Source organism: Marmota monax, unplaced genomic scaffold, assembly GCF_021218885.2.
Source record: "Marmota monax isolate L192 unplaced genomic scaffold, Marmota_monax_Labrador192_F-V1.1 WCK01_AAM20220418_F8-fsc00515, whole genome shotgun sequence".
Classification (NCBI taxonomy): Eukaryota; Metazoa; Chordata; class Mammalia; order Rodentia; family Sciuridae; genus Marmota; species Marmota monax.
In genome coordinates this window covers 153,533-172,341 of record NW_026693591.1, presented here as the reverse complement: position 1 = coordinate 172,341, position 18,809 = coordinate 153,533, and the positions used below count along the sequence as shown (strand labels likewise).

General features: G+C 34.4%; 1 pseudogene; it reads right to left on the bottom strand.

The window, feature by feature from the left end:
• Window positions 1-336: 336 nt before the first annotated feature.
• Window positions 337-11,340, bottom strand: LOC124102914 (dnaJ homolog subfamily B member 6-like; annotated as a pseudogene).
• Window positions 11,341-18,809: the final 7,469 nt, after the last annotated feature.

Sequence of the window (18,809 nt, the reverse complement as noted above, 5' to 3'; positions counted from 1 at the left end):
AGGAGGTTTCTTATGACATTTAAATCTTCTTCAACAAAATCATATGATGTTAAAAATTCTGACATTTGCATGAAGGCTTTTCTACAGGATTGTAGACGATTCCGACAACATGGTAGCTGGGTTACTCCAGAGTGAATTGTCACACAGTCCTCTCCACAGGGAAGCTGACAACACAGTAGTTTACTTTTCAGTGACAGAAATTGGTAGTCTCTTCAGAGGGAAACTGGCAGATTCAGGAGCAGGTCTTTCCTTCATTGTAACACCTTCAAGCGACTTCAATAGTATTCCAGTGCTCTGAGTTCTATAAACCCACTGACTTCTTTCTGTTGCGGGTACTCAGGATAAATCCAGTTCATCTAACAGACCGCTTTTCTTTTCCACCACCACCCTCTCACTTTGCTCAGCGCCTCCGGAACGCTTGTAGCCCCTGCTAGTCCTCAGCTCCAGACCTGGCCCTTGGAGGTTCGGCCCTTTCGGGCGTGGAGCCAAGGCGCAGCTCTCTCTCCTCGAGAAGCGAGCGGAGCGGTCAAGAAATGCCCCTCTCTCCTCGGAAATCTCTACATGTTGTGCTTTATAATTACAAATAAAATTAAAATCCATCACATAATATTAACATTCAAAACCATTTCTAATTGAGTGACTGCATTCTACTACAACCAGAACGCTTTTTAAAAAATGAATTAGAAAGATTAATAACTAAGAAAGGCCAAAGTACAATGTTCTTGAAATTGAATCTAATTTTTCTAGAAATTATGGAATTAAATTAAGTCTGCTGCTCTATTTGTTTTGGAAAATTTAACATGACAATTTCTTTAAAATAGCACCTAATCAGTAACAACAGAGAATGCAAGTGCATGTATCTACACAAGTAACAATCACTGTAAAATGTTTCTACCATCTACACTTCAATAATGAATTGAACCCATTTCTCTAATTTTTCTTCAGATTTAATGACATATAAATGATAAAATTTGTATAAAATGAAGTACAACTTGATGTTGATATGGATATATGTTGCAAAGTTAGTGTCACAAACTAATTAATATATGTATCACCACACAGTTACCATTTTCTGTTTTTTCCTTTTCTTTGCCTTCCCTAATCTTTTTCTTCTTTCTCTCTCCTTCTCTCCCTCTTTTCTTCCTCTCTTTCATTATTTCTTCTTCTTTTATGGTGAAAACACTTAAGATCAACTCTCTTAGCAAATTTCAATTATATGCTACAGTATGATCTCAGTCACCATGTTTATATTAGAACTTCAGAATTTATTCATCTTGCATAACTGAAGCTTTGTATCTTTTGAAAAAATATACCCATTTTCCCTCTCCCCAGGCCCTGGCAACCATCATTCTACTCTCACAAATTCTGTGAATTTGATTACTTGAGGTCTTACGTTTATGTGAGATCCTGCAGTAAAATTTGACCTATTTGCCTGACTTATTTTACTAGGCATTAGTGTCTTGTAGGTTCACAAATGTTGGCACCAATGGCAAAATGTTCTTCTTTAAGACTGAATGATATTCCAATATAGATATATGGATGTACTTCTCCATTGATTGATGCTTAAGTAGACTGAAAATTCTTGTTGTGAATAACACTGCATTGAATAGGGGAGTGCAGATATCATTTTGAGATTTTGATTTCATTTCCTTTGGATATATTCTTAGAAACAGAATTGCTGAATCATGACAGTAAGTCTAAGTACATTGTAAGGTACACACTATGTAAGGAATCCATTTTCTCCACATACTCATCAGTATTTGTTATCTTTTGTCTATTTAGTCACAGCAATTCTAAGGTTTGAGGAGAAATCTTCTTGTGGTTTAGATTTGCCTGGTAATTAATGATGACAAGCATTGTTTCATATACCTGATGGCCATTTGTATGTGTTCTTTTTGAGAATTGTCTATTCAAGTATTTTTTTCCTCATTCAGATTCATACATACTTACCTTTTAAAATGTGGAGATGGACACCTCAACTACAGACACTAATAGCTTAACAAATTCAAAGAATGCGAAATTTTAGGGCTATGATATTTTTATAAGTAACATTTTCTTATTATCCAAAATTACCATTTTACTTCAAACACAGTTACTGCTCTAGGTATGCCACAATTCAATATATGTTACAAATTGTCATAAACTGCCTTAGTTTTTAGGAAACATTTATTTTTTAATTTTTGTTTTGCAAAATTAATCCATATTTGGGGGTATATAAGAAAGATCTCTTTCATAAATCTTTAATAAATGACTACATCTGATTTTATCTTATTTTAAGTAGTAAAGATGTCTGCCACTCTAGCTAGGTGGAGAGCCAAAGCAATGATCCGTGTAATTGAGGGAACAGTAGATTTAGTTTGATGAAAGAGTAGAGGTTTTGTTGCTGGAATTCATTAAGTTTACTAAGTCCTCTGAATGTCTCTTATATTCTGGGTGATTGATTAAAGAGTTACAGGAGTAAGCACAAAGCCCCTATGATCCATCTCAAGGACATAGCGTCTGAGTGTGAGACACCATGAAAATGGATGTACACAGGATGAAAACCATTTGTCATCATTACGAGTTTTTGCACATATCTAGGATATTGTTGGATTATGATTTCTCTTCCAAACTCATCTATTACCACCTTGAAAGCCGAGAAGTTGCCTGTATTTGCACCCTGTTGTCTCTTGAATATTTGACAGAGGCTTGTCTTCAATAATTACTTGTTGAATTAATGAAATAAAGATACTAAAAATGTGTGATTACTTTATGATCATTAAAACAGAAAAAAATAATTCCTGCCAAACCCCAAGATACTATGTAACTCCTTCAGTTTCTTAGAATTTAACACTTATTATATATCATTGTATTTATTGTTTGGTTTCTCTGGTTATGGTTATGATTGTCAGGGACAATTAGGTAAAGACAAATATTATGAATCCAGAGACTGCCTTTCTGTTCTCTCCTCTAACCCAGCGAAAGCATTCTGATATGAAAGAAAATTATAAATGAATAATAGATGAGGAATTGAAGAAATGTCATCTACAAAAGGAAACAAATAAGTTTGGCCAATGTAATCATTCCTTTTGTAGCTTATTTGCTTATTTGTAGCTTATTTGCTTACAAACCAAAAATTAATGACTGGACTAAATTGAAAGAGATAATTATTCTAATATTGATTGGTTGGTTGATTGACTGACTCAAGCATAACTCAGCATAGGCCCTGAAAGTAAAATAGCAAACATTTTGGATGTGGCTGCTCATCTTCTTGAAGTTCTATTAAATATTCAAGTTTAAGAATCAGTTCTTTATAAGTTGAGATCACTAAATAAACCACACTGTTCTAGCAACAAAAAAAAAAATCAAAAAGCTTAATAATTTAACATTTTTCTCTCTGGAGCAACAAAACATTTTGACTATAGTGTTTACTTAAACTAGCTTGCTACTACAGGGTAATATGATCAGAATCGGAATTAATGATATTTAGTTGCACTTCTATTTATGCAACATATAAAACTACAACTGATTCATGGTGATTAAAATAGTTCATGGTTGGCTTTTGTTGTCATTGTGTTCCTGAGTGCTAATACACATAGCTGCCTAGTTTAGGAAACTGAGCCATCCTATAGGCTAAAATAAAACTGTTCTAAGCTATATCTCAAATATGTTTTTTATTAATTCTATTTAGGCATCCACACATATAGCAAATATTTCAACAAGTGCAAAATCATTTAAGCAGAAGTTCATAAATATTTGAAAGTAGAATTTTAAAAAGATTTTTAAACTTTAAAATACAAACCAAAGTATAGAAATAAACACTTGGGAATCAGTGATTTGTGAAAGAAGTCTAGAAGTAAGAAAAACATCACATTAATTACAGTATTTTAGTGCAATGGCAAAAACAAAAATGTCATTTGAGAATTGCCCGTCACAATGTAAGATAATGTTGAAGAGAACTTTCCTTTGGACAAAATTGGTTGCTCATATCAAGGTATCAAGTATCACATTTCTAGAGAGAAATGAATGCAATTGGAGGTCCACTGGCCCCTCTGCCCACAATGTACCTGTGCTTCCTTGAGTCCTAGTCCACATTACAGAAGACCTAAGAAGTAAGGAAGAGAGGAATAGATAATCAGTCCTCAGAGTTGTGAGACTTGGACCTGGAAGAGGGAACCCTATAGCTGTTTGCTTTCTTCCCTCCTCCAGGGAGAATTGGTACCCCCTTACTGAAAGAAGGGTTTAGGGGTTTAGGCACTAGATTGGATTCCTTTTTAGCATTTATACACTTTCTTATGCCTAGAATTGTTAAGCAGCTCTCTATGCATACTGGAAAAGAGGAAAACAAGTCAGAGATGGCAAAGTGGAGAGAATCAGCGGAGAAGCCTACATTCCTACATTCAATGTGACAGGGCATAGGTTTCTTGTGGTTTGCACAGCCACCTCAGCAGGTAGGCATGCATAAACCAGTGGTCTATGCATAAACCAGGGGTGGGAGCTGTATATCACAGCAACAAACATTTCCCATGAAAAATAAAAACAGAGAAAAGAGGTATGATAGTCTGTGCAGTTTCAGCTGCTTTCACTATGATGTCAATTGGATGTAGTAATTCTAACAAAACAACTAACACATTAAATTTGCCCAGGGGAAGGGGTGACTCTTTTATTACTGCTTAATGGTCTATGAAAGAGCATATAATTACTAAAGACTTCTAAAAACTTACAGAGTCTGGCAAAACAAATGAGAAATTTCCTGGTTTTAAAAATAACACACTGTTGTTCCCTTTGATTCTCTAGCACACTAGGGGACTCCATCCCATGGTGGTCTCAGGACAGTGTTCCAAAAAAGCAAGAGGAATGCTGCAAAGCTACTTCAGGTGGTTAAGGAGGTGATGTAACATCACTTCATCTCATTTTGTTGAACAAATTACAGCCCGAATCGAAGAATGGGGACATAGATTCTATCTCTAACAAGAACAGCAAAACAGCAAAAGCTCACAACAGAAAATGCATACTGGGTTGGAAGGAATTTGTGGTCATATTTTGGAACTTACCATAGAAGACAAAATTTTGTTAAAATCAACTAATTGGCATACTCTTATTTTTATTTTATTATTTTTTATCTTTCCCTTAGTTTTATTGGTGCATTACAGTTATACATAATGATAATAGTTATACATTATTTGTACATGCACACAATATAACAGTTTGGCCAATATCACTCCCTAGAACTTACCCCTCATTCCACTCCTCTCACACCCTAATCCCTTTTTTTAAAAAATCTCCCTTTGATCTTCATGAGATCCCTACTCCCCCCACACACCTTTCTTTTCCTTTTTCCTCTTTAGCTTCTGCATATGAGAGAAAACATACAGCCCTTGACTTTCTGAGTTTGACTTTCACTTAACATAATGGTCTCTAGTTTCATTCATTTTCTTGAAAATGACATAATTTCATTTTTTTCTATGACTTAATAAAACTCCATTGTTTATATATACCACATTTTCTTTAGCCATCCAACCATTGATGAACACCTAGGTTGGTCCCACAGTTTGACTGTTGTGAATTGTGCTGCTATAAGCTTGAGTATTCATGCATCACTATAGTATGCTAACTTTAATTTTTCCTGATAAATACGAAGAAGTGGTACAGCTAGGTCATATGGTGGTCTCATGCCTAGTACTTGAGGAACCTCTGTACTGATTTCCATAGTGGTTGTACTAATTCTCAAAAACAGTGTAAAAGTGTTCTTTTCTCCCCCTATCCTTTCCAGTATTTATTATAATTTGTATTATTGATGTCTGCCATTCAACTGGTGTGAAATGAGATCTCAGTGTAGTTTTGATTTTCATTTTCCTAATTGCTAATGATGTTGAATATTTTTTCATACATTTGTTGGTCATTTGAATTTATTCTTTTGAGAAATATGTTTAATTCATTTGCCCATTTATTAATTGGGTTATTTGACATTTTTGTAAAAAGTTTTTTGAGCTCTTTGTATATTCTAGACATTAATCCTTGTCAGAAAAGTAGCTAGAAAGATTTTTTTTCCCATTCTGTAGGTATTCTCTTCACATACCTAATTGTTTCATTTTCTGTGCAGAAGCTTTGTAATTTGATGCCATCTGTTTATTAACTCTTGGCATTATTTCCTGAGCTTTGGGGGTCCTATTGAGAAAGTCCTTGGCTGTGCCTATATGCTGGAGTGTTGACCCTATGTTTTCTTCTAGGAGTTGCACAGTCTTTGGTCTAATTCCTAAGTTTTTGATCCATTTTGAATTGTTCTTTTTAAGAGTGAGAGGTAAGGATGTAGTTTCATTTTTCTACATAGGGATAGCCAGTTTTCTAGCACCATTTATTAAAAAGGCTGTCTTTTCTTCATTGTATGTTTTTGGCATCTTTGTCAAGGACCAGATAACTAGAGATGTGTGGATTTGTCTCTGTGTCTTTATTCTGTATCATTGATATGTGTCTGTTTTATAACAGTACCATGCAGTTTTTGTTACTATACCTCTGTAGCATAATTTGAATTCAGGCATTGTGATTCTTTCAGCATTGCTTTATTGGCCTAGAAGTAATTTGGCTACTCTGAGTCTTTTATTCTTCCAAATAAATTGTAGGACTGTTTTTTCCTAACTCTGTGAAGAATGTCATTGGTATTTTGCTGGGGATTGCATTGAATTTGTACATTGCTTTTGGGAGTGTGGAACAGGCATACTTTAAATCAATACTCTGAAAGAGGAACAATGTACAGTACAGATATTGATTTCTAAATGCTTCTCAATAAAGGTTTACTGAAATTTCTCGACCCAATATAACTAAAGAAAACATGTATCTCTTTTATTAATTGCAAAATAGGGATGATGTTGATAAAATAGGAACTATTTAAATGTTTTTTTAATCTTTTTTCAGTGCCTACTGTAAAGTTAGCTCTTATTAAATCATAGCTACTAGCATCTTTTGGATATAGGAGATGCTTCAGTATATCTCTAGAGTTCACAGGGACTTATTTTCATGGAATATATGCTTATCTATTGGCAGGAGTACTCACATATGGGTCATATTATGTTGTATTTTGGGCAAACTACAGTGAGAAAGTGAAATCCATGCCCACCTGAACTTTGGGAAAAAATTTTTCATTATTTCATATGAAAGAATTTAGGTAATCTGTAATTGGATGACTTAATGTTGAGTTTCTTACTTCAAAGTTCAGATATTAACCAACCACAAAATTCATATCATGTTTTAAGTTAAATGGACCATTCTAAAGCATCTAATTGAATTCATAACTAAAGTTGGTATTTTTATTGCTGGTTCCTTGAGTCATTGCAAGTAGTTGCTTTGTTTACCCAGTATGGGTCTAATATAACCTTTGGTCTCAATCTGAAAAAGAAATATGACCTGATATGTGCAATATTAAGATAGTCCAACTTAAAAAAACAAAAAGCCTGAGGTCTAATCTGTTCTGCTCAGAGATAAATGTTATAGCACTATATTATCATTATCATATTGTGAATCAAATACAGAGCTATCAATTCTACAGCATTTAGATATGCTGTTTAATGTCAAAGGCAAATTCACAACACTGGAAATTTCTCACTTTCTGCCTCTCTCTTTTCATTTTAAATAGATCAAAATCAAAAGCAAGAATCTGAGATAAATATGTTGTTTAATTGTAACAGAATCCTATAGAAGTAGAATTTAAACCTTACAAAGCAGACTTTAAAAAAACTAAGTGAAAATATACAACCTGATATAACAGTCCACAATAACTTTGAATTTGTCTTGGAGAACATATGTCCACTAAAATTCTGAATTGATTGGAAAGATTTCAAAAAGTTGAGATTAGGAGTAGATAATCCATTGTTTAGAATTGTCAAAAGTTTTTAAGAGAATTATAACTAAAACATTCACGGTTTTAGAAAGATTTAGTATTATCCTAGCTAATATACCTCCAGAGTACACTAGTAGCATTTACTGTGCATATTTATTACAAACAAGAGTGCCATGTTTCTCTGTGATCAAATAATAGGAAAAGTAATTTATCCATGTCATCAACACTTTGCCTACTAAACTGAGTAAGAAATATATAAATGAAATAATCTCTCACAATGTTCAAACTAGTTTCTAAAATTATATCTGGCTTTTACTTCTTCATTGAACAAACTTTATTGAGAATCTACTTTGTGATAGAATACTACTATTGTTACAATTAGAGATGTTTAGTGAAAAAAAGACCAATAGTCAAAAATGATTTTGTAAAATCTCACCATCTCCAGATGTGATGGTACATTCCTATAATCCCAGTAACTCAGGAGACTAAAGCAGGAGGATCCCAAGTTCAAGCCCAGCCTCAGCAACTTAGCAAGACACTGTCTCAAAATAAAAAATAGAAAGAGGCTGGGGGATATGGCTCAGTGGTTAAGCACCCTTGGGTTCAATCCCCAATACCAAATAAATAAATAAAATCCTACCATCTAAGGAACCTTTAGACAACTTATTTGTTATCTAACTAGATTTTTTTCAAAAACAAAAATTTTTCCACAAACATGGAATTTATTTGTTCAAATTAGGTTCATACTGAAAATTTTATCTCAAAATTTTTTTATCTATAAGAAATATTCTTAAATTTAGATTTTAAAATTCCTCTGGGTACTAATATAGTTCACTCGTATAGTATCTAAAATAATACTACATGAAGTGCAGAATGAATGCTTTTTGATGATGCACTGACATTTCTAAGCAATGCCTCTGCCTCAAATCAATCCACTCAAACAATCAAACGATTTGACACTCAAAGCTTTAGGAAACACTACATGAATATTATTCTCATTATACATAAAGATTCAATCATAGAACTGCCATAGGAAATTGAGATTCTTACGTTTTAAAGTTAATATAATAGAGTCATTTATTTATTTTACTTGTAGAATAACTTTTTAAAATTTTTATTAGTGCAGTGTAGTTGTACATAACATTGGGATTCATTTTGACATATTTCTATAAGCATGGAATATAATTTGCTCCAATTCAGTCCCCAGTATTTCCCCTTTTTCCTCCCCCATTCCCTTTTCTCTGTTCTAGCAAACTTTCTTCTATTTATTTATAGTTTTTCTCTTTAATTAGTGCTTAAAGGTAAATTCACTCTGGTATATTTGTATATATATACATAGGATAATTTGGTCAGTTTCATTCCACCATTTATCCCTTTTCCCATCCCTTCCCCAGAAACCCTTTTCTTCATTCCACTGATCTCCCTTCTATTTTCATGGGATTTTCACACGCACTTTTTCCCTTTATTTTGGTGTAGCTTCTGCATATGAGAGAAAACATTTGGCCCTTTACTTCTTGAGTCTGGTCTATTTCTTTTTTATTATTTATTTTTCAGTTTTCAGTGGACACACATCTTTATTTTATTTTTATGTGGTGCTGAGGATTGAACCCAGCACCCCGCACAGTGTGCATTATCGCTTGAGCCACATCCCCCCTGGTATATTTCACTTAGCATGTTTTTCTCCACTTCCATCCATTCAACAGCAAATGACATGATTTCATTGTTTTTTTGTGGCTGAGTAAAACTCTTTTGCGCATATATACCACATTCTCTTTACCTATTTCTCTATTGATGGTACTTGGGTTGATTCCATAATTTGGTTATTGTGAATTGTGCTATTATAAACATTGAAGTGGCTGTATCGCTATAATACGCTTATTTTCGATCTTTGGATATATACCAGGGAGTGGGATAATTGGGTCATATGGTGTTTCATTGCTAGTATTTTTAATTGGCTTATGCTGCATAAAATATGGTATATTTTCCTAAACTCTCAAAGAGATAGAGAAACTCCTTAAATAAATGCTCAATGATTTCCTCAAAAAAGTACTTGGTAGCAGGTCATGAGTAAATATAAAATATATATGTAATATATAAATATATAATTATATATATATTTCAGATGGTCAGAAAGTCTTCTATATTTGTGAATTTACACTTCCAATTAATTCACCAAACATATTCACATTTATTTTTTAAGCAAATGACAAAAACCCAGTTTACCAGCTTTTTTAAACCCAAGTTATTAAGTATTTAAACAATTGTCAAAACTTTACTAAGTTGCCAGCATTCATGCACAACTAGAAAACATCCTTAAATTTATATTAAACCAGAAATGTATTGCCATTAATACATTAATATCTTTCATTACTAAATACTGAAAAACAATTATTTCTATAGGAGACTCATCCTGGCAATGTTAGCTCACAGCAAGCTGACACTATTTGGCTCACATGTCAAACACAATGGAAAGCAGATCCATGCTGGAGTTAGAATACAATCTTGTCCAAGCACTACTCAAAGTCAAGGCTCACCTTGGATTACTTTTAATAAAAAAGCAAAGTTCATACAGAGATTACAACAATTTTAAAGACAAAAAAAAATGGTCCTATTGTGTGGTCCCAACAATAAACTCAACAGTCTATGACAAATAGGAGCTCCGATGTGCTGTTTATAAATACTTTAGATTAGATACAATTATACTGAAAGTCCAGTTCACCTGAAATCTTCAAAAAAAATGTTTCTATTTCAAATGGTGCTTCTTAGAGTTTAACATTTCTGTTAAATGCATGCGTTGAATTACTTGTTACCAAGCGTAGCAGCTGCTCCTTACCATTTATCGTTAAGGATTTTAACTGGCTGTCTTCTTCAACTTCTTTTCTTTCTTGACCATTCTCCATAATTCTTTTTGCATTGATTTTTCTCCCATTTACTATTTTGGTAGAAGTTGATATAGATTTGAAGTTACCTATTCCACTGCCACCAAATGATGTAGAAGAGAATGAAGTAAGGCCACCATGACCTAGTGACCCAAATGAAGTAAATCCTGTATCAAATGAAGAAAATCCACCTCCAAATGATGGAAATCCACTGAAAGTGGAAAAAAACGAGCCTGCACCTCAGTTTCTGCTTCCTGGGGGACCCCTTCGGTTCCCCAAAAAAAGTCTTCAAATGGGTCTTCAAAGAAGGTGAAGGAAAAATGGGTCCCTTCTACCAAAAAATTCCCTGAAGACATCATCTGGTTTCTGGAATGTGAAGCCAAATCAAATGGACTGTCAAAATGACTTCCACCTCCACCTCCACCATTTAAGCCTTCTTTACCATACTTGTCATAGATGTCCCATTTTTTTAGCATCTTATAACACCTCATATGCCTCAGCTTCTTGTTTGAATTTTCTCTCTGCTGCTTCTTTATTCTCAGGACTTTTATCTGGATGTCACTTTAGTGCAAGTTTCCAATATGCCTTTTTGATATCCTCAGGTGAGGCATGTCTCTGCACGCCTAGAACTTCATGGTAACCCACCATGTTTTAACAGATTGTTGGAACAAGTCCGAGGACTTGGCAGACGGGATGGGGCGGTCGAACAGGTGTTTGCGGTGCAGCACTGCTGTGCTGGTGGTGACTTATGTTGAAATTTTTATACCTAGGTATGTTGATACTTGCCTGTTGGTTTTTATGTTTGCTTTTATTGATATTGTACACTAATCATACCATAATGCACTAAATGTTTAAGTATTTCATTATTCATTCCTACCGTCAATCATGAAATGAAAACTAAAAGTTAAGTATGTGTATGTAGTTAAGAAGTAGAAGTATTTTCAGTGCACGTATAGAGCAACATTTCAAGATCACCATACTAAAATGTCTTCTAGATTTACTTTCATGTGAACAATGAAAAACACCAGAAAGTGAATTAAAATACCTCTTTTTCTACAGAAGCTAAAGTTTAATTTCAATGTGATAAAATAATCAAAACATGCTCTTTATCTTGAAATACATATTCTTATACAATTGCAGCTACTTGGGAGACTGAAACAGAAAGATTGCAAGTTGGAGACCAGTTGGGGCAAATTAGAGAGACTGTGTCAAAATCAATTCAAGAGGGCTGAGAATGTAGTTAAGTGGTAGAGCACTTGTCTAGCATGGGCAAGATCCTTGGTTCAGTTATGCCGTATCAATTTAAAAAGAGAGAGAAATGTAGGCTATTCTTCGTTTAAAACTACTGTTTCTATTTAAATAAACTTGCACATTTGTGAATGCTGAAGTTATCTTGATATTACTAATTTTATTTAATGAGTGATGGTGAGAAATAAGTTCCTATGAAACACAGAGAAGCTTTAATTGGTAAGTAATGAAATGTCTTGAAACTGACACTTTAAAACAGATAAGTCCCTAATGATCCAGTCTATGCTTTTTTAATTGATTGGACCTTTGCCTTCCCCCCCAAAGTTAAAAGTTATAACAAAATTAAATTCTATATTGTATGCATATCAATGTGAGGGATAGAGGTTGCATGGAACTTAAAACTTACACAATTTGGAAGAGTACTCTTTAATAAAATTATGTAAATTCACTACTTCAAAATCAATAGAGTTACCATAGAGAAGGACTATTCCAATGATAGGCCTTGCAGCTGAAGTTTCAACAAGTTCATGATGAATATAACTTTACATAGTATAGTCAGACATCAGGAAACAAGTCTTCTGGAAGACTATTATAATAGAAGCCAGACAAGATTAATTGCCAGATCTGGGATTAATCTGTCTGAATTTCAATAGCCTCAGTAAAAACATAGACAACTGAATAATGCATAAAATTATCTCTAAGATTCCTTCCAATTGAAAATTTTCTATTTTTTAACTGGAAAAGTCATTATCTCTGAAATGAGGAGAAATTTATGTTAATGTGGAAAAGCAAATGAAACTTGTGTGGGTTTATTTGGGTCCCCTAATTTACATGAATATTTCTTGACAACCATGTCCATAATTGTTTTCAGAGAGCAATATAGCTTTTGATTATTTTCTGTGGTCTCAAATTGCTAAGATCTATTTAGGGAACTAGCTCCAAATCATGAGTGGGGGTTGGAAATCTTATAGTACAGAAAAGAAAATAGGAAAAAAAAAGATGCCACCCTCATCATCTGCCTTCTCTTCTGTAATTTGAAAATTGAAATTTTAACCTACTCCCTGAACCTGACTAATACTGTATCTTTGAAAGTCGAAATGATATGTAAGTTGTCTAGGTAAACAGGGTTTTATTTTTTTCAGTCAATGTAAAGTTATGTGAATGTCACTGTTATGCTATGAACATCTTTTCAGAACGATTTTTTCACTCTCAGTAAAAATATAGAGCTTCCTTGCTTTTATCAATCTGTTTATATATGTAAATATGGAGAGAAAAATTATTCAGGAATGGGCCAAAATCTTTATCTCTGGTGCCAATTTGTAATAAAATAACTATTTTTAAAACAATAAGATAGAGCAAATTATATCATTATATTGTGTGCATGTGTGAATATATAACAATGAATCCCACTATTATGTATAATTATAACACACCAATAAAAATGAATAAACATGCTAATCTTCATAGGTTTAACATATTTAATAGAATCAGAAAATATTTCTTATTTCTTATTGTGCTCTTAAAACTGATACAAGTAGCTTGTATGAGTAACCATATTATCTATATATTGATTGAAATAATTTCAAATTTACAGAGCATTATCACTGTCCAAAATATATGTTGTCAGCAAAATAAGCCTCTGTATTCTTCTAGAATTAAAATAACAAACACCAAAATGGTTATAATAACATTAAACATGGCTTATATCTGAAAAAAAAGGCTATTCACAATTGTACTACCTATTTAAATCCTAATGATTAACGTCTGTGTTTCAGTTTGTCAAAAAAAAAACATTTATTCCCTATATTTCTGCCTTCGTATATCCATAATTTTATATATTACACATAAATGTAAACTTTTCAAACTAAATTGAAATTTTAAAAACTGACATAAAATATCTTTAAACTGCAGGAGCTCTCCATTTTGTAAATAAGAGAGGAGTTAACATACAGGATTAGCAATAGCAAAACACATTAAACACTATCTCATATTGTTTCATAATGCAAGTGTAAAAATAAAAAAAAACTAGTATTAAAGGAGAAAAACTCAAGCATCATACTGAAATAGCCTTCCAATTTCAAGATAATGCATTTTTGTGAGATAGATTAGACTATTGCACATAGATTAAGTTTGACAGGATACCATTCTGTTGCCATATTTTTACTTTTAATTCAGTATGCTTTTTGATAAATGTGGAGCAGAAAAATATATTTTTTTGGCTTTTTTCTGATAGAGAAAACCAATTGAATCATATTTCAAAACTCTGCCCTGACTCCGCATCTAGCTTACATTATTTTATAGATAGCTTGAGGGTATTTTAGCCTTGACATTTCACTTGTCCTGAAAATAGTGATGATACATGGACCAGCACTACATAGAGCTCCCATTTTTCTTTCAGAAAGTGCAGCATGATTAGCCTTTTTATCCGCCCAAGACTACTGCCTAGGGAGGTTCACATGTCAAGGCCAATGCAGCTTTGATGAAGCAGCAACTCAAGATATTATGGTTTGAATTCTGGGCAGCAGTTGGAGGTGGCTTACTTACTGGTGGTGTTTACTCAGATTTGTCCCCTCTCAGATAGGGATTGAGAAGGATCTTTGAACTGGGCTCTACATACTGTTAATGCCTTTTGGAGACAGAAAGAATCCAAAGAAGATAGATGTGCATACTGGAAGGCAGGGACAATGAAGGGAGCTGGGAGAGATGCAATGCCTCATTTCCACCTGGGCATCGTGGAAGCTCCAGGACACATATACCACTCTGTCAAGTAAAAAATATGATCTTGTCCCCTGATGAAAATGAGAAATGTTTTTAGAGTAAAACTTCAAATGTGCAAAACTCCAAAAGGACAGAGTCAACAAAATGGGTCTGAGAAGAAACAGAATGAGTGTCGGTTAAGACCAATTTTCCTGTGAACAATAGCTAAAGCACTTGGTAGAGCAGTCTAGGGATAACTGACTAACGGTGTTTACATTCTCATATTCCTATTGATTTATAACCTTCCCTGGGCCATCTTGAGTATTAAATCTACCTACATCTTTAAATCTTTGCCTAGAGAAACAGCTCACTCTGGCCTTTGGCATCATGGTGCACTCACCTTTGTAGCTCAGTCTCCCATACAAATGGGATAATGGAAGAGACTGCTATGCTTTAACAAATTACTCAAAGGTGTACTCTCCCCTTGAGCTTCTTCACATTGAAAAATAGAATCATGGCAATTCATCTGACAGGAATAGAATTCTTGGAAACTGAAGGCACCATAATAACCACAAATCAGTATGAAGTGAGCATAGAGTCCCCACTGGACTCAAACAGTAAAACATTAAAAGTCTCATTATGTTAATGATGGATTAATTTAACTTAACCTTTTTTCATTTGCATCACATCTGAGAAAAATTTAGTAATACACACCTTATTTTTAATTACTATACATCAGATCAAATGGAGAGCTGGCACTGAAGCATTCACCTATAATTTACCCAGCTACTAAGGAAGCTAATGCAAGAATATTAAAGCAAGTTCAAGAAGAAGACCCCATGTTAAAAAAAAAAAAATCAGATCAAATGGCTCAATGGAGCTAAGATTGGCCTTTATAAAATGAGAGAGTAACAGTATAAACAGGCAGTTGACATGCTAAGGGACAGCTTGAATATCTTCATTTTCTATCATCTCCTTTATGTCCACACTGCCCACTACACCCCCAAACACCCCCTCCAAAAAAAAAAAACCCCAAAGTAAATTTACCATCTAGATTAAAGCAGTGCTTTTCCATAAAATGTCCAAAAACACATATTTTAGCCTTTCCTATTTCTAATATATTGCTACAAAAAGCCTCCCCAAGAAAAATGGAGATACCTGGAGACCTAGAGAAAGAGATTGGACCATACTTGCCTTCGTAATTACTACATGCAATCCTCCAGACTTCTTTTTTTGTTGTTTTTAAGGACATTTATGGACTAGGATATCCATGAGACATTCACTATAAAAACCCCAGGACTCTTTGTATTATCACAGAATCAACTTTGAGCTTTCCAAGGGCTGATCCAGCTTTCATATTAACCATGCTTATATATACTGATGCAATCTTTATGAAAGGATTCAAAGTGTTTGCTCAGAATAAACAATAATATTTACTCAGTAGACAACATGTATTAGTTGAAGTTACACAACAATTACCCCACACCACCCTTCTTCATACATCGTTTGCATCCTCCCAGCCATGGCCAGCTGCAAGCAGCTGATTCTCAGCACCATGGAATATGGACTCTGGTGTGGAGTGACTTGACAGATGTGGCAAAATACGGAGCAGGAACAAGAGTTCCTCTACCCAGCTAGGGTGTGCCGTATATTTAATGGAAGAAATAGCCCACAACAGTAAGAAGTCAAACATTAGATGAGATTCTCATGACAATTTAGATGAAGACAGTCTGTGCCTCATATTAATTATCATATTATTTTCTTTTCTCTTTATCCTGTTAATTGAAAGATTATTATTTGGGCATATAATTCTATTTACAGCAGTTTTGAGAAGGACTGTAGCACAGACAATTCATGTGGTGTTCATACAGGAAGGGATTTCAAAATTGTCAGTTGGTGTGTCACATTTCAGGGGGAAAAAAAAAGCAAATTGCTCCTTCAAAGAAGCAGCCTGACATTATTGAGGATGTTGTTCCCATGGCATCATTGACTGCCCCATAACAGCAGCTTAAAATTTCCACAGAAACTGAAGCTGACAACGTCTACTAAAAGTGAGGCCCCCTCAGCATTATCGGTTAAAATAAAAAGGAAGCAGAAACTGTCCTATCTCAGTCTCTTCCCACCGTCTGTCATCTTGCAATGATTACATTTCCTTGTCATAAACTATTTTATTACACGTTGACTTGCAGCCAGAGGATTGGCTTCATAAATCTTCAGAGATACAATAGTAATACAGATAATTCATCTATAAAATTAAAGCATGTAGTACTGAACTTTATTTGTTAAGGTAAATACATGGAAGTCTTATAGCAGAAAAGTTTCAAAAATGTTTAGTTTCTTTTCCTCTTTCCTCTTTTTCATTTCTTCTTTTCTCTTCCCTCCTTGTATCTTTTCTTCATTCCACTTATTTCCTCCCTCCCTTCTGTTCCACCTCTTCCTTTCTTCTATCTCTCTCCTTCTCTTTCTTGTTTCCTTCCTTTTTCACATGCTTTTTTCCCTTCTTCTTCCCTTAGACATCTCAATTTTACCTTCCATATTGAAAGAGCATCCAGGATTTTATCCTTTATCCTCCTCTCTTGTTTCCTGACTTTGTCTAATTTATAACTATTCACCAACTAACCCCAATCCCTTCTAGGGTAACTGAGAACCCACTGTGGTACACCTTTAAACATACAGCACTTTAATGTTGTCCCATTGATCAGAGAATTAAAAAAAAAAATGGCTCTCAGAATCTTTCTGGCAGACTATTCAACAGGAAAGCTAAGATTTTTCCCCTTCCTCTATATTTTAACAAACTGTTGGTTTGGCCTTTCCTCCAAGGATGAAGGACCAGAGAGAAAAATCTTGAAGCAGAACTGGATACAGGCTTGATCACAACTTGATAACAAATTTTTTAATTTAACAAAAATCCTGGCAACAATGAAACATTACTACTTTACATCCTCAGAAACAGTGTGTGTGTGTGTGGGGGGGGGGGATTAGCTCTTCATTTATTTCCTGTCTGGGCTCATTTGTCCATTTATTTATTCATTAAATTACTTATTCATAAAACAGGTATTTATTAATCCTCTACCATTTTCTCACATAGTGCTTCTTATCTGTTCCCTTGCACCTTGCACTGTTCGTTGGTTCTGTTTGTTGGTGCTGGGTTTGAAGGCAGGGCCTAGTTCATGCTAAGCGTGCACTCTATTCCACTGAGCCATATTTCCAAACCCACTTGTGGTTTTGATGTTACACACTTGTATTTCTTCAATAGCCTCTTACTTAATTCTCTTTTTCCCCATGGTCAACCCTTTTCTCCAACCCACCCTACAAACCTGTAGCCACGTCAGGCTTGCTAAGGGGTTATTTGGATGCTGCTATCCTAATTTTCATGAACTTCCAGAAGCTTCTCAAGTTCATGGACTGAAACTATTTAGACTTTACTTAGTGCCCTATAATCTGGGCCCAACAATTTCACTTTTCTAATATATTTAAGCCATGCTAAGTGATTGGTTCTTCCCTCTTCTTGTCCTTTTTCTCTTTCCCCTTCCTACTGTGCTTTCCACCTGAACTGGTGTTTGAAAAGATATTTCTTTCCTTTTTGGCATTCTACTTTTGCTCAAATGCTGGGCCTCTTTCAATTTTCCCTTTCCTGTTCTCCAGCTGGAAGTCATTTCTGGCTCCTCTAAAACACAAGAGCACTTTACCCCTCCTACAAATATTTGCATTTTCTGACTCAATAAGTATTCACATGCATGGCTTATTTACCATTTCAGAATAGAAACTCCTAGAGAGCAGAGTTCACTGCCGAGTTCTTACACCTGTGGCAATAGGGTGCCTTAAACCTAGACCACAGTTGACAAAATGGATGTACATATTGCCACACCTCTGGACCAGGTCTAAGAAGACACATTGAATAACTAACCTATTTTTAATTTCAGCTATGATAGGTGATATTATGGTCTTGTAAGTGTCTTCAGGTTGAGGCTTTGCAATCTTCTTCATCTGTAAACAGTGGCAAGTCCATCAAAACCTGGGCAATCATCACCTTCCTTTGGTACAAATTATTGTGCATCTGCATTTTTAGGATAATTAATATTCAAACTGAGGAATGTTCTCCTCATCCAACACAAGAAAATATTTTCCATTCTATTTCCTAACAGTCTTCTTTAAATGTATTTTTACATAAA